At 43.5% G+C, this 16459-nt stretch overlaps 1 protein-coding gene across 3 annotated transcripts in view; it reads left to right on the top strand.

The window, feature by feature from the left end:
• LOC110970495 (E3 ubiquitin-protein ligase HECW1) overlaps positions 1-16459 on the top strand; it is a 148093-nt gene that overhangs the window by 79247 nt on the left and 52387 nt on the right. The window lies entirely within an intron of this gene.

Raw genomic sequence — 16459 nt, 5'->3', positions numbered from 1 at the left:
GGACTGATTGGCCCGCTCCGTCTGACCGTTGGACTGAGGATGGAAACCAGAGGTAAGACTAACCTTAGCTCCCAAAGAGTCACAGAACTTCCTCCAAACCTCTGATGTAAACTGAGGTCCCCGATCTGAGACGATGTCCTTAGGGATCCCATGGAGGCGGAACACATGCTGGATGAGAGCTTCGGCGGTTTCTTTGGCAGTAGGAAGCTTAGCCAGGGGGACAAAGTGAGCTGCTTTAGAGAACCGGTCAACAATGGTAAGTATTACTGTGTTACCTCGTGAGACAGGAAGACCGGTGACAAAATCCACAGCGATGTGCGACCAAGGGCGACGAGGAACAGGAAGCGGCTGTAGGAGACCAGGGCAAGGTTGATTTGAGGTCTTGCTCCGAGCACAGGTGGGACAAGCAGCGACGAACCCCTGGACATCGGCGGACATGGTTGGCCACCAAAACCTTCGACGTAGCACCTCCAAGGTGCGGGTTACCCCTGGGTGGCAGGAGATGCGGGAGGCGTGTCCCCATTGGAGAACCTGGGGGCGAACAGACTCATGGACAAACATCTTCCCTGGGGGGCAATTACCTGGAACAGGGCTTTGGCTCAGTGCTCTACGAACGTCCTCCTCTATCTGCCAGGTAAGAGAGGCGACGAGGCAAGCCTCCGGTAGAATAGGGTCAGGAACCTCCGTGTCATCCTCCACTGTGAACTGCCGTGAGAGAGCATCGGGCTTGACGTTCTTCGACCCAGGGCGATAAGAAAGAGAAAAATTGAAACGGTCAAAGAACAATGCCCAACGAGCCTGGCGTGGATTAAGTCTCCTGGCAGATCTAACATACTCTAGATTCTTGTGGTCTGTCCACACTATGAATGGTTGTGCAGACCCCTCCAGCCAGTGCCTCCACTCCTCAATGGCTAACTTAACTGCTAACAGCTCACGATTACCAACGTCATAATTTCGTTCAGCTGATGAGAGTCGATGGGAGAAGAAGGCACAAGGGTGCAGTTTCTGGTCCTCTGGGGAGCGTTGTGAGAGAACCGCCCCTACGCCGGTGTCAGAGGCATCTACTTCCACAATGAATTGGAGGGCGGTGTCTGGCTGAGTAAGTATTGGTGCGGTGGTGAACCGATGCTTTAACTCTGAGAAGGCCTGTTCAGCCTCTGGGGTCCAACGGAAAGGTTTGAGGGTTGAAGTTAGTGTAGTGAGTGGTGCGGCTACCTTACTAAAGTTTCTGATGAACCTCCGGTAGAAGTTGGCAAACCCCAGAAAACGTTGGAGCTGTTTTCGGGTAGACGGTGCCGGCCACTCCTGCACGGCGGTCAGCTTCCCCGGTTCCATCTTGATCTGTCCAGGGGAGATAACGTAACCCAAGAACGAGATAGTAGAAGCATGAAACTCACATTTCTCAGCCTTTACAAACAGGTGATTTGCCAGGAGTCTCTTCAGTACACAGCGCACATGAACAATATGCTCCTCCAGGGTCTGTGAATAAATTAGAATATCATCAAGATATACAAACACCCAACGGTTAATCATGTCTCTAAGCACATCATTAATCAGGTTCTGAAAGACAGCGGGGGCATTGGTGAGCCCAAAAGGCATCACCAAGTATTCAAAATGTCCTAACGGTGTGTTAAAAGCTGTCTTCCACTCGTCCCCCTCCTTTATCCGCACCAAGTGATACGCGTTCCTAAGATCCAGTTTGGAGAAAATCTTGGCTCCCTGGAGGGTGGAAAATGCAGAGTCCATTAGGGGAAGTGGGTAAGAGTTCTTGATAGTGATCTTATTCATTCCCCTAAAATCAATGCAAGGCCTGAGGGATTTGTCTTTCTTGTCCACAAAGAAAAACCCTGCCGCGACCGGGGAAGAGGAAGGTCGAATAATCCCAGCAGCCAACGAATCCCGAATATAGTTCTCCATAGCTACCTGTTCTGGCTTAGATAGACTATACAGGCGGCTGGAGGGCAGAGTAGCGCCGTCTAAAAGCTCGATTGAACAGTCATATGGTCGGTGGGGGGGAAGAGACAAAGCCTTTGTCTTACTAAAAACCGGCGCCAAGTCATGATACTGAGGCGGAACAGTGTCCAGGCAAATGTGTTCAATGTCACTTGTGGTCTCCGGCCCAGATGGAGTCAGCGCGGAGACCAAACAAACCTGATGGCAGGAAGGACCCCAAGAAGCAATGTCCCCCTTTTTCCAGTCTAATTGCGGGTTATGTTGCCTCAACCATGGGTAACCCAGCACCATAGGGGGATCAGAATGTTCCATAATGCAGAATGAAAGTTGTTCACGATGGTTACCAGCAATTAGTAAGTCAATAGGAACAGTTCTACGCGAAACATTAGCTAAACGAATACCATTAAGTGAACAAGCAGAAAGTGGCTGGGTGAGAGGCACAGTAGGAATGGCTAGCTGGCTTACCACGCTTGCGTCTAAAAAACTGTCCTCAGCTCCAGAGTCCACCAAGGCCGTTACCGGAAGAGAGATGGACCTCCAGCACAACGTGGCTTTCACCTGCAGACGTCGCGGGGGAGATGCCGAAACTTGACCCACCAGAAACTCCCCTGCTACTGGTGGGCCTGCCCTTTTGCTGGAAACTTAGGGCAGGTGGCGACGTAATGGCCGGGCTCTCCACAGTACAGGCAAAGGCGGCCCTCTCGGCGACGTTCCTTCTCCGTAGCTGTGAGCTTGGCTCGGCCCAGCTGCATCGGCTCAGGTCCCTCCGCGGCGGCTTCTGCTGGTTTAATCGCCCGAATGGTTCCAGGAAGACTCTGTCCTGACGAGACGCGGCCCCCTCTTTCTCTTTTCCTCTCGAGAACCCGGTTGTCCAGCTTGATGGCGAGCGCGATCCACTGCTCCAAAGCCTCCGGCTCATCTCTGAGCGTCAGCTCGTCTTTCATCCCCTCCGAGAGTCCACGGTAGAAGGTGTTCTTGAGAGCCGAGTCGTTCCAATCGACCTCAGCTGCGAGAGTTCGGAACTCCCTGGCGTATTCCGCAACACTTCTGGAGCCTTGCTTGATGACTCCCAAACGGGTGGCAGCGTCTCTCCCACTGACCGGGTAGTCGAAATTCCTCCGCATCTCCTCCACAAACTCCGTGTAGGAGTCGCAAATCGAACCTTGGCGTTTCCAGACCGCCGTTCCCCAGTCCCGAGCATCTCCGGTTAGGAGTCCTATTAGATAAGCTATCCGGGATCTATCAGAAGAATAGGATGACGGTTGTAACTCAAAAACCAACGAAACCTGCGTTAGAAACGCCTGACAAGTTCCAAACTCACCATCATAACGTTCAGGGGTAGGGGCGTGCGGTTCCTTGTTTGGAGAGGCGTTTACGGACGAAGCAGAAAGGTTGGAAAGTTGATTAACCCTTTCAGTAAGGAGAGTAACCTGTCTTAGCAGGGCGGAATTTCCTTCAGTAAGGGAACGGAGGGACTCTTCGTGCCGCTCAAAGGTCGTTTCGATACAAGAAAATACGTCTTGAAGAGACTTTCCAGAAGCCCCGGCTGCTGGCGCGCTATTCTCCGCTGAGCTCATAATTTGGCCGGATCGTACTGTCAGAGATTACTGGGGTGAGCTCAGGAGCAGAGAATACTCAGTGACTGTGAATGCAACACAAGCTTTAATTCTAAAGAAACGGAACTACAATACAAAAAACAAAGGGTTAAGGAAAAAACTAAAAGTGACAGCTCTGGCTGTAAATGTCAAAACCTATTAGTGGCTGACGAAAGAGAATTCGATGAACTGAAACCGCCGTCGAATGTTAGGCTCTCATTAACTTCAATTACCCAGTACTCAGAAAAATGCTGTAAGTCACTATAATCTCAACTCTTTACTTTAACCAAACTACAAGATTAAAAGCCAACAAGGCTCACAGAAACTTCTACGATAATTCAAACTCCGATCATTACTGGGAAGACAAAGGGAAAAAACTCTACGCTTTTCTCAAAATCCAAAAGACTAAAAACTAATACACTAAAGATGGAGATGCTCGGGGTGGGTCCACAACAGGGCTGGAAACTGAGGTCCGCGGTATGCCAAGGAAGAGAGGTGACGACGTGGTTTTACAGGTAAGCAGCCACAGGAACCGGTAATCCAACTGAAAGGAAATGGAGGATAGGAGAGTTTAGCAAAAAGCTTTGGCAACTGAGAAATACTGCTCAAACTGTGAACCCTACGAGCACTGGCTACGATCCGGCACAGAAGAGTGGCTGGCGTCTCCCTTTAAGCAGCAACAATAGCAGGCACCCCACCTGTCGCAGATCTCACTGATTAAGTCAATAAAAAACACCTGCAGCCTTGCTGCCGGGGATACCAAAAAACAAAACACAAAGGGCAGGGGAGAAAAAATAAAAACTATTCAGGCCTGGCTGGAGTCAACCTGACACAACTGACATTTGTACGGATTTCGTCTCTTACTTTTCTGTTTTCATTGCCTGCTTAGAAACTTGTTATCTGACTACATACCCAACTAAAAGAGCATTTTTGATGTTTTCAGGGACTGTACTCCAGTACTCCAGATTAAACTGATAATTCACCAGTTTGAATGATTGATGCTCATACAGGCAAATGTATTTGTGCACCACATTTAATTTTGAGCAATTTTTATAAGAGATAAATAGTTAAAAAGAAATAACAATGGCATAATTAAAGCTGCAAGCACCGTTGTATGGGTCCTCGCGTCTTTGCATGTCCTTTGTATTTTGGTCTATGTATCTGGTGAAGGCCGGACTCTGATCACACATGTAAACTTTTAGGGAAAACTGGAGCATGTACAGACCAGTGACGCGGCATTTCCTGTGTCGCAGTGAAACATCGAAATTCGGTCATTTTGAACTCTATCAGAGTTACCCCTTTTGAGTTTATAGCTTTTGAAAATGTGCAGAAAATGGTCCAAAATCATCCAAACCATGAGACATAATTCAAAATGGCCCACTTCCTGTTGTGTTTTGGGGATGGTTTGTCCACCGCCGCGCGAACGCGCGAAGAGGGGGACCTAGTATTCGTCCGTACGTACATCCATCCGTACGTACATCCATCCGTACGTCCCGCATCCTTGTCTGCGCGATATCTCATGAAGGAATTGTCGGATCTTCTTCAAACTTGATGTCAAAATGTATTAGGATGATCCCCCGACACCAGTCAATTTGGGTGACTTTCGCATAATTTTCAAGGTCACACCGAGCATTTGTTGACTGTGACTTTCAAATCCTTGTCTGCGGCGGGGGACATAGACACGTTAGTGGCAAACACTTGTTGTAATAGACTTTTTTGTGTGTCTTGATGTGTTACATGTGTGTGCTAAATGTCATAGACGTAGGTGACATGTACTGGCTGTAGTAAATGTTTGAAACTTTTGCTATGGAGCCATTTAGCCACACACCTAAGCAAATGATTATTAGTTCCAATGGATCAGTCTTACAGGCGTTAGTGTTATTAGAATGATTTCTTCTGGAGATCTTGTTTTAATGTCCTGCCCTCCTCTGTCAGTACCACGTTATTTCAGTCATCTTGATTCATCTCCACCGTTCCTTTATGATCTTTCTGCTTAAAACAGATGCTTCATATTTTCTTGCTTGGTATCATTAGTGGGGCATTTAAGGTGAGTAATGTCACTGTCAGCTCCTGTTATGTAATCTAATAAAGTGTTCATCCAGACTGTCCACTCCTTCATAATCAGAGTCACAGAGTGCTGCTGTCCTTTATGTCTGTGAGTGAGCTTCAGTAGAAGACATGAAAAAAGACTGGTTACCTTCATGTAGTAGTAATTTCAGCTACTGTGGATACATGTCAAAAAAGTTCTAATACTGTATTTATTTCCCAACTATGTATGGTAGCTTTACCAGAAACTTAGAGTTGCAAAAAATAATTTTATGACAGATTATGTTCTGAAAAAATTATCCTGAAGTGCAATGAATTCTGTAAGCTTAAGATGATATGTTACTGTTATGATAATTACATATAGATTAAAATAGAAACAACTGATTAATTGAATAATTGATTGGTTGATCTACAGAGGATTGAACAGCAACAAATTTAGACAAACAGCAATGATACTGATGTTCCAGTGGAGCGCTGGAAGAATGTGTTCTGATGGACGACCACGGTAATGTTGAAGTAAACAATAAGCAATTAAACAGTGAAGACAGCACTTTCATCTGCAGATGTGCTGCTTTTCACCAGTGATAATCCTCTACACAAAGCTTGGATAATCCCAGGTGCTGACAGATATAAAATATGATGTCTACCAGTGGGCACAAAAACAGATAGAACACAGGTTCTACTGTCAGTAGAGCGATGTTATGACTGGAGCAACAGAAGGTAACGATTAGAATTTACAGTAGTCACTTTTTTGTTTTCTGAAAATATGGAGAAAATGTCCAAAACTATGGAGACATTTTCTAGAGTCACGTTCTTCGTTTCCATCCATTTCTGGGCAAGTCAGCTATATAACTAAGCTCAATGCCCCCCCCCCCCAAAAAAAAAACAAAACACAAAAGACAAAACAAGACAGAATATCAGAATATTTCAAAAATGAGACACACAATGACAGAAACAAGATACAAGATGACAAAACAAATTAGACCAATGTTTCCCCTCCCATATAACCGGCGAGGCGGCCCGCCTCGTCGGTATAGGCCACCGCCTCATTAAAATTCTGCCGATATTGTCCCCTCACTGGTCCGCAGCAAAAAAAAGAAAAAAAAGTGCAGTGCAAAACCCGCCGGACTGACGAGACCGTCTGCGGGGGGGGTGCGCAGCTGCGGCGGAGACGGTGGAGACTGCGGTGACGGCCCGATAGTATATATAAACTTTCAGCTGAAAGCGACCCCACCACCTCACAGCCATTTCAACCCAGGGGAAACACTGGAGACAAACGACAAAAATTAGACAAAAAAATGACAAAAGCAAAACACAAAATGACAAAAAAAACAGACTAACACCACAAGCGAGACTAAAAGGAAACAACAAAACAACAAAAGTCAGACAAAAAAGACAATACAACAGAAACAAGACAAAAAATGGCAAAAGCAAAACACAAAATGACAAAAGAACAAAGAGCAATGTAGTATTTGACTTTATGTTCAAAACAGCTTGTCATGGTCTAGAAATTATTTTAAATTTACAGTTTACAGTTAGTGTCTTCTCTGTAATATTTACACTTTACAAAGTCGTCCTGCGGGCCGGTTTTGGTCCACGGGCTGCATGTTTGACACCCCTGGTCTAGATCAACAACAGAGTGTGGACAGAAATGCTTGATAATGGCAGCAAATAGGAAGTGACAGTAAAAATGTCGTTTGTGTTCATACTTTATAATCAGGACCTCTGTTTTGTTTGTTTTTTATTGCAGAGAATATTCCATTCATAAAACTCCACAAACAGCTATTTTACTAACGTGTATCTGTGTATGTTGTGCATAAAAATGAAAAGTGATTAGAAGTCTGTGTATAAGGAAGCATACAAATACAAAATGAAAAGTGAAGAAGCATTAAATCCTCAAGCGAGCTGTTCAGAAAATGTAGGAACACTGAGTGACATACTGACGGTTTTTTCTACCATGTCACATCTGTCCAGCCATTAGCATTCGTTTCTTTTTTGGCTCTTGAGCACCAGATTTCTCCAGTTAAGTCTTTGGCTGGGTATGTTGCTGTTTGATGCTGACATTTTGCTGAGTACAGCTGCCTGCTTGGAAACCAGATCTATGAGAGCTGAACGGTAAAATATAATCAGCAAGATCAAGACTGACCTGAGAAGCTCGCTGGAGCTCCAAAGCTGGGTTACAGTTCTCTGAAGTTTCATTCTTCAGGGCAGGCCTCTCTACATAACAGCTCTTTTGATGGTTGGTTTTTTAAACTTCTCATCAATTCAGCTTCTCCAAGATACGAACATGCATAATAGATGAATGCTTTTTGTAGAATAGAACTTTAGAGCATGCATCATTTTTTTCTTTTTGTTTTGTAGTAAAGAAGATGCGGATCAATTTTCTGTCCAATTAGTGTGTTTCTGATGTTACTCCACTGTGTACCTCCTCACTGCTCCTTCTCGGTCAGTTTGAGAAGTTACAGGAGAAACATATTTGTCTGAACTTTACGAACTGTTGCAGATGGCTCCAGAATGCCACCTTTGCTTTGGTTGCTGTACCGGGTTTTCTTGGGGTCTGCTGCAGTTGATCCAGGAGTCACTGTTATGTTTGTTTTAGAGCATTGAAGGTACAACGTTGTTCGGACATTTTTTACTGGATCTGAAATTTTAGGGGCTGATGAAATGGTGACCACAACAACACTGGAAGAACATCGTGCATAATCTGACACAGTTTTCTGTCTGACTGCAGTATACATCTCAGGATGCTCCACAGCCCAGTCACTGCTTTTTATGATGTCTTCTTGGCAGCACTTTCCTTTTTCAGACTGCTTCCATGATGGTGAGGCTCGGCAGCTTGGCAGTGATACACCGTATAACTCTAATGGGTCTCCACAGCGAGCTAGCGCAGTCAGCACGCTATATATACTGCAGCCTGATGCTATGCAGACTATAGAGACGATTCAGAATCATTACATAGCGGGTAAAAAACATGTAGAACAAGAAAAGCACTCAGAGAGCACAGTACTCCACCAAGACTGTTCATTCACCTATATTGTCAAAAATGCAGCTTTTTTACTATTATTATTATTATTATTATTATTATTATTACTGATGATCAGAAGTCACAGCAATGTAGAATGTGTCCGTTTATTATAGATATACCCACAAACAAAACAACGTTGTGCTGAGTACAGGCATGGAGGCCCACCTCACAACCTCCAGGACTTGAAGCTCGTGTCCAGAGTTTCCGTTTGTTTTCGGTTTATGTATCATTGTTTAACAAAGCTTAAATGTGTTAGTCTAGTTCGATACTATAATATAATGTTAGTATGACGCGATATGAAAATTTATTCCTGAGCTCCGCCTTCCTCTCATAGACCCCCATGTTATTCCAAAAAGCGCCGGTCGCTGCCGACCAATCAAGTTCGAGCTTCAGCTTTGTCATGCTGTCAATCAACGGTTACGTGCACAGCAAGCAAGCCCATGCAGAGGTGGGCGAGCTACGCACTACGCAACCGCGCGCACATTTGTTTTGCTTGTGGAGGAGAGCATCAGGGCTCAGCAACTTCCAGAAAAGTTACCAATCCCACGGCTTGTCAGGCCAAGAGACTGCAGGACGTTTTTTGGCTCGGGGTGCTCACGTCGCTCCCCGACCACGGCCTCCATAGCCCGCCTGACGGCTTCGTTTAGATGCCCGACCTCTGGAGGAAGATGTTGGGGCGTCTGGGACATACTCTTCGTCAGAGGAGTCATGCAATTCTGAACTCTAGATAGAAATAAATAAACAATGTAACACATATACACGCGTAAATGCACTAAGTTTGATAAACAACGTCATCCAGAGGGATACACGAGTGTAATCACATATTGAAACTTTACTGGTTCGTCCTAGCAGATTCATGTTATTTTGGTATTAGGACAAGTTAGACTCAATACAGCATTCTAACGTAATTCCTTTATTATTTACTAAATGTACTAAATGTAGAAGAGTGGAAAACAGCAAAACAGGCGAGATGCTGCAGCACTCCGGGCACTCCTCTCATGTACTGCGCGCGTGCACAAATAAAGGGGCGAAATCAGAGGGAGGGTGGGACCAGCAGTGTTTTGGGAGACGCTGCGATTCAAACTCCGGACAGCAGCTTTAAAGGATCTGCTGCTAACATCGTGGTACCAGATACCACAGCACACCTTTAGGGTCTAGTGGATACCTCATACCTCGACGGGTCAGGGCTGTTTTAGCAGCAAAAGGAGGACCAACATAATACTGGCAGGTGGTCATAATGCTATGCCTGATCGCTGTATAATACGGCATATTCATCTGAATGAAATGGCATTTGCTTTAATCTAAAGTAAAGAGGCAATATAGAGGTAAAGATGTAAGGACAGTGATTTACCTTGTCTGTATTTGTCAGAAGTGAAGAACAGAAAAGATGGACTTCTGCTGGTTTACTCTCAGTTGTCATGCTAAAAAAAATGTGCTCTGCCCACCGGGTAAGACAAAGTGCAAGCATTCAGGAATTATAGCAGCATGAAGAACAAGACGTGTTTCACTCATACTACTTACATGCATTCAGTTTTGTCATAACTGGCTTTTTAGTTATTATTAGACAACAACAGCCTTTAAGCAGCAAACACAGTGGAGGTTTTGCTGAGGATTGAGAAGCAGCCGTGCTATTTTCTTCTTCTTCTTCTTCTTCTTTTAACTATCCAAATTAATGACAGTACCAATCACCCTGTGTGCAAATATCCCACCAAAACCATTCCCCTGTCACTATTTTGAGGAGACACTGTTGTTGCATTATTGTTTGAACTCCACCATTAGGATTGTAATTGGTTTAAAGAAACACTGAGAAGCCAGAGTGTTTTTCTCCACTCGAGCAGAGTGATAGTGAGCTGCAGTTATGCAATGCTAATGGGTTATTATGCAACACCATAGACAGCACTGCTTTTTCATTCCTCAGTTTCCTCAGTTGGGTAAAGAACAAGTCTTTTGACGAGTGCTACTGATCATAGAAATGCAACAAAATAAACCTGGAGCAAGTTATGGTTTTTGCAATGACACTGAAGTCCAACATTCCACTGTTTCACTTCTCAGATATGTCAAATGCTGCATTAGCTTTGATTTTTAGCATAACGCCTGTAAAAGGTGTTCCTGTGTTCCAAATCACAGGCCTTTTCCTTTTCCTTTCAACACATACTGCTTCCTTTGCAAACTTTGTTCTGTCGCGTGCAGTATTAATACAACAGGGGCGTAGTATTTTGCCGACATACCTCTAACTCTGACCCTCATATTTCCATTGCAGTCTGCAGTATGAAATCCTCTGTATGCCCTCAGCAGCTCAAGTTTGTGACGTGTGTGCAGAGGATTGTGGGTACAAAAATCCAGAAATCAGACTAGATGTAGTAGACAACCTGATATCTGTGACATGCAGTGTTTTTGGACATATTAAATAATTATCAGCATGGGGTACTTGCGGTGGTATAGGTGTCGGAACATGCAGGCTTTTACCAGATAGGGAGTGTCTAAAGAGTAGTCAGGTTGCATTATGTGGAATGTAAGATCCAGGATTTGTTGAAGTTAAACCAGTACTAAGGTCTGTAAGTCCAGAATATTTTGCCCTCTGCTGCTTTGACTTTGACCATTTTCCAAACTTTATTGAAGGGCATTATTATTTCGATTGTGTTTCCCTTTACGCTTTGATTGGCTGTTTCTGCCCTGAATATCCATCTATTATTTATACACCGCTTAATCCTCATCACTGGAGTCTATCCCAGCTGACTGAGGGTGAAGGTCGGCAGCCTATCACTGAAATTATGTCAGAGCTTACTGCAGAAGTGTTGTCTCTAACTGAATCATTAAATATAAAACCCACGATAGAAGAAGACAGAACTCAGCAATAGTACAATGCCGCAAACCATAAGTAGTTATTCTACAAAAAGGGAAATAAAAACTTGGAATCAGAACTCACAGGTGGTACCATCCATCCATCATCTATACACAGCTTAGTCCTCATTAGGGCTACGGGGGCTGAAGGCAGAGGACACCTGGACAGGTAACAGTCTGTCACAGGGCTACACATAGAGACAAACAATCACACTCACATTCACACATACAGACTATTTAGAATCACCAGTTAACCTCAGCATGTTTGTGGACTGTGGGAGGAAGCTGGAGAACCTGGAGAAAAGCCACACATGTGCAGGAGAACATGGAGACTCCATGCAGGAAGATCCCAGGACCAGACTGGGAACTGAACTGTGGGTCTTCTAGCTGTGAGGTGACACTACTAACCCTGAAAATATGTTAATTAATCACCTGATCAGTGAGCAGTCCCTTGTTATTCTTTTCTTAATCTCTTTCTCCTTCTACTTCCACTCTGCTTGTCTCCTTCCTCCTGTTCATCCTGTCCTCCGGTCCTCCTCAGCTTCATTTCACTTTTCTTCATTCAGATTAACATGACACACTTGTGCTGTGACCACACACACTTCCTCCTCCTCCTGTTCAGTCTCAGCATCTTTATTGAGTTTGTCCTCCACTCTGCACTCACAAACACACACTCCTGCTCTGTCTGCTCCCTCCTGGCTCATCTTGTAAATTATTCACTCGTACTCCTTTTCATCCTCCTCCTTTATCGCTCTGCACACAGATTTCCCCAGCTCAGACTTTCCTCCCCTCCTCTTCTCATTTTTCTACCTTCTAAGCACCACAATGTCATTTCACTTTTCCCCTGCAACCGCATACACTTTTCTATGCTCCCCTTTCCTCATTTCATTTCTCTTTCCTGCTCAGCTCTCCTCCCTTTCATCTGTTTTCCTTTGTCATCCAGCTCTGTGAAAATTAAATATCGTGGGATGTATGTGAACCCGTATTCACAATAAAGCACGTCAGGAAACCAAACCACTATGATCCAAACAGCACAGGACAGCAGCTGGAAGGGTAAAGGGTAATAAATGGAGGGTAAAACAAGTGAAATCCTGAAATAGCTTCATGAGTATCTGTGGAAAATCAGAGACACGGCTGAAATATTAACGAGGAAAAGCAGAAAAGAAAGCCTGCTGCTGGGAGAGAAGGAAGACAAGGGATTGCCAACAGGCTAAAACGATGTTTGAAAAGAAATGAAAAACAAAGTCAGTTCCAACGCTATCCCTGCCATTTGGAAGCTGAATAATGCAAAATAGAAAATATGTCGATCATAACTTACTAGAAAGCAGAGACAAGTGAAAACGACTTTTTTCTGAGTAATTCATGTTGCTTCTCAAACAGTTCTGCTCCCCGTGGCTAATGCTACAGTCATTAGAAAAAGCTCACCTCTGCCACTGCACTGCAACCATTCCAGGAAATCTACTTCTCTTCACCAAACTCAGAGCTCCTGGGCTCGATCAAACACAATTGTTTCTTAATCCAAAGAAAATTAATGCTTTTATACTTAAATTTGCAAGTAAGAGTAAAAATGAAGCGTATTTTAGTGGCACTAAATAAAGGGAGCAGCAAAACAATGACAGCAGTGTCAGTCCTATTCAACGGTCCCTCACTGGAATCCATTTCAGGTGTGTTTACAGGACAGTAAAACCTGCTTTACACTCTAATTTCACATAGTTTAGTTATTGGTACCTTATCATTATAGTTGCAGTGTGCATCAAAGACAGCAAAAGATAAGACTAATTAGTTTGTATGAAGTCACTAAAGTGGAAAAAGTTGAAGTAATGACTAGAAGGTGTTACTTTCTAGTCTAAATACAGTGTGTAGTAAATAAAAAAACCTTCCTGAAGGACTGAGGTCACCAGTAGCAAGCATAGAGTGTATAAAACAGGTGGTAGTAGTGACCAAGACGTCCCCCATTGGTCTGTCAACCTGTCAGTCACAAAGTAGTCCCTCTCTAGCCTGACCTGACTGACATGTATGAGCTTCCCTGTGTATTGGGGATCGACTAATTATCAAGTTGGGAATTATCATATTCTAAAACATTCATTCTTTATTACTTTGTACGTTTCTGTCTGTCTGTTCGCAACGTTACTCAAAAACAGATTTGGATGAAATGTTCAGGGACGGTCAGAAATGACCAAGTGATCAGATTCTGGCAGTGATGCAGCTATAGTCTGGATCCATGGATTCGTTAAAGATTTCTGTATCATTGTGTGCTGCCATTTATTTGTCTTCAACTACAAAATAATGTTTTTGATAGGAAGTAAGCCGCATTAATTTTGCAGTTTGTGTAGCACATATTTGACAGGAAAAACAGTTAATTTCAGAAATAAGGTGTCACAAGGTAGAAAATATCAAATCCCCAAAGGCGTCTGAAGGCAGAATGAAAGCAGTCATTTTAGCAGCAGACACGGCCTGCATGTTCTGCAGGGACTGTTAGCATGCTGACATTTGGTATTTAGTGCTCACAGCTCGGTAATTTAGTCTCACAAAACTAAAACATCGTCTCAGCATCATATAAAGCAGTTTTTCTGACATGTTGACCTTCGTTTTTAGTTCTCGGAGTTGTTTGAAGGTGTACTTTCTGTCAGAGAAGTGAATTTTCTACCAGCTGAATTTGCTACCCAGCATGAGCTGTGTTTGCTAAACACTGGAGGGGTCAAAACTACTGTTGATTTTTAGCTGTGCGGTCCCTGATGGTGGACATGTCTCAGCAACTGTTGGATAGATTGATAGATTTCTGTTAGAATCACCTGAGGATAACTCCTAATAATCCTGTCTCCCATAAATTATACTTACATACTAGAGCTCAACTGAATGAGTTTTTGAGGGCCTGGTCTGAAATTTAGGTAGTTAAAAATTCTGATATTAATATTTGAAATAATTATTAGTGGCACAGCGACACTGTAACCATGACAACAAGTGAACACTACACCAGCTGATTGTGCTCCTACTACAAATCCATCACTTATCAGGACTTATCAGGACTTATTAGGACTTCTCCATCAGAAACGATCCAACGACTGAGCAGCCTTGGTGGAGTGCTGTGCTCTCTTGTTTGTTGTTGTTTATCGTGCTGTAAATAGGACCACAAATTCCAAAATTCACACCAAACTTTGTTCAAAAAGTCTTGAAACTATCAAGATCATAAACTTCCTTTGAAAATGGTTCCTCAGGTCGTCTCAATGCTTCAGATTTACACAGATGAGCCTAAACATGCTGTCTGATGAAGATGTGGTAAGCAGTCCTAATGTCCAATCACCGATGTGAAGGCATGCACACACAGGTTGCTTTTTGGAGCATGTAAAGACACAAGATTGGTTTAGAGAAATATTCATACTTCATAATTATGAAAGTTTTAGAAGGACAGTACTATTGTGGATATCCTTGGATTGAAGGGGCTAATAGGTTTGTGCCAGTATTCATTCAGCATTAAGAATTTGAAAGCCAGAAATTCCAAGCGTGCCTCAAAGAGCTCTAAGATGCACTCAGTGTTTCCTTCTGAGTTTTTATTTTGGTAAGAGTGGAAAAAAAGCTTTAAAAGGGTTTGGGCAGTTGGAGTTCCAGGCGCTGGAGCAACATTTAGGAGGCTTGGATAGCGATCAGACCCCCGCTGAGAGAGACAGAGGAGAGCACCAGGAAGTGGATATGGAGATGATTTAGTTCATTCAAAATAAGACCACATATACAGTATCTGCAAATGACTTGGTGAAAGGAAAAATAAACAAATGCAGCATGTTAGTGGAGCAGAGAGACACTCAGGTTTTAGTCATTTTATAAAAATAGTATTTTGTGGGTTCATTGAATAATTAAGGCTTTCAAACTTCGATCAAAAACATGTGGACTGTCCAGTTAGAAATGTGTTTTTGTTAGCTGATTGTCATGTATGAGCTTCCTTATGTATTGGGGATTGAATAATTATCAAGCTGGGAAATGATCAGATTTCATATTCTGCTTTTTTCCAATTATCATGATTTATTTTATTTATTGATCTTGATCTGATGACTAAATTATGAACATTAAAGAGTTCTCTTTTAGTTAAATATCTGTAAGTCAGACCTGCCAACCTGTACGCATTTTGCGTAGCAGGTACGCAATTTGACATTAAAATACGCAAAAAGCTGCAGACATCTGTGAGTGCTGTTAGAAATGTGGACGTGCAATACTCATGCCTGACAACATGATGCAGCAGTGTAGTGGTGCAATTTCAACCAATCATCATAGAGTAGCGGAGAATAACGAGTCTGCAGAACCCTTGTTGGCCCGCTCTCTCCTGTCCTCTGCCTCCCTCCGCCTCTCTCCCCGTTCCCCGTGCCCCCACCCGCAGCAGCTGGTGGTTAAAACAGTAAAATGGTGTGTGTGTGTGTGTGTGTGTGTGTGTGTGTGTGTGTGTGTGTGTGTGTGTGTGTGTGTGTGTGTGTGTGTGTGTGTGTGTTCATATGTACTGTTAATAACGTTACTTTCACGTTGAAAATACGATGTCATATCGGGGAAATAAGCACCGAGAGTTTTTTTTTCTATCGACATGAGCGCACGCGTGTGCGCGTTTGCGCGTGCCTGTGTGAGATTAAGTGGTACTCAAAATATTTCGCCAAGTTTGGCAGGTCTGGTAAGTCATAAATAAACTGAAATGTTTCAGTTATTTTGTGAGTTGTTAATCTGAACTGTGACACTGGGTTTTAATTTTTGCCTCAGATACACTGTACAAGCTTATTCACTGCAAGTATGAGGCTTTATTTTGCCCATGATGTCTGTATGGCTCAGAGGTTGGCAGCATAGCTTTGAAATGATCTTTTATCTATTTTCAATCAGTGGCATATGGAGCTGAGCCTCTTTAGTCATAAGTCCATTGAATGAACAATCCTTTTAGAAGAGAAAACATTCACTGTACTAACTGTTGGCTAATAAAACTATTTGAAATTTGCATCCCTGCTACCAACATTTGCTTCAAGCATCACTG

The sequence above is a fragment of the Acanthochromis polyacanthus genome, chromosome 20 (genome assembly GCF_021347895.1).
Source record: "Acanthochromis polyacanthus isolate Apoly-LR-REF ecotype Palm Island chromosome 20, KAUST_Apoly_ChrSc, whole genome shotgun sequence".
In the NCBI taxonomy this organism is placed as follows: Eukaryota; Metazoa; Chordata; class Actinopteri; family Pomacentridae; genus Acanthochromis; species Acanthochromis polyacanthus.
This window is presented reverse-complemented; position numbering and strand designations above follow the sequence as displayed.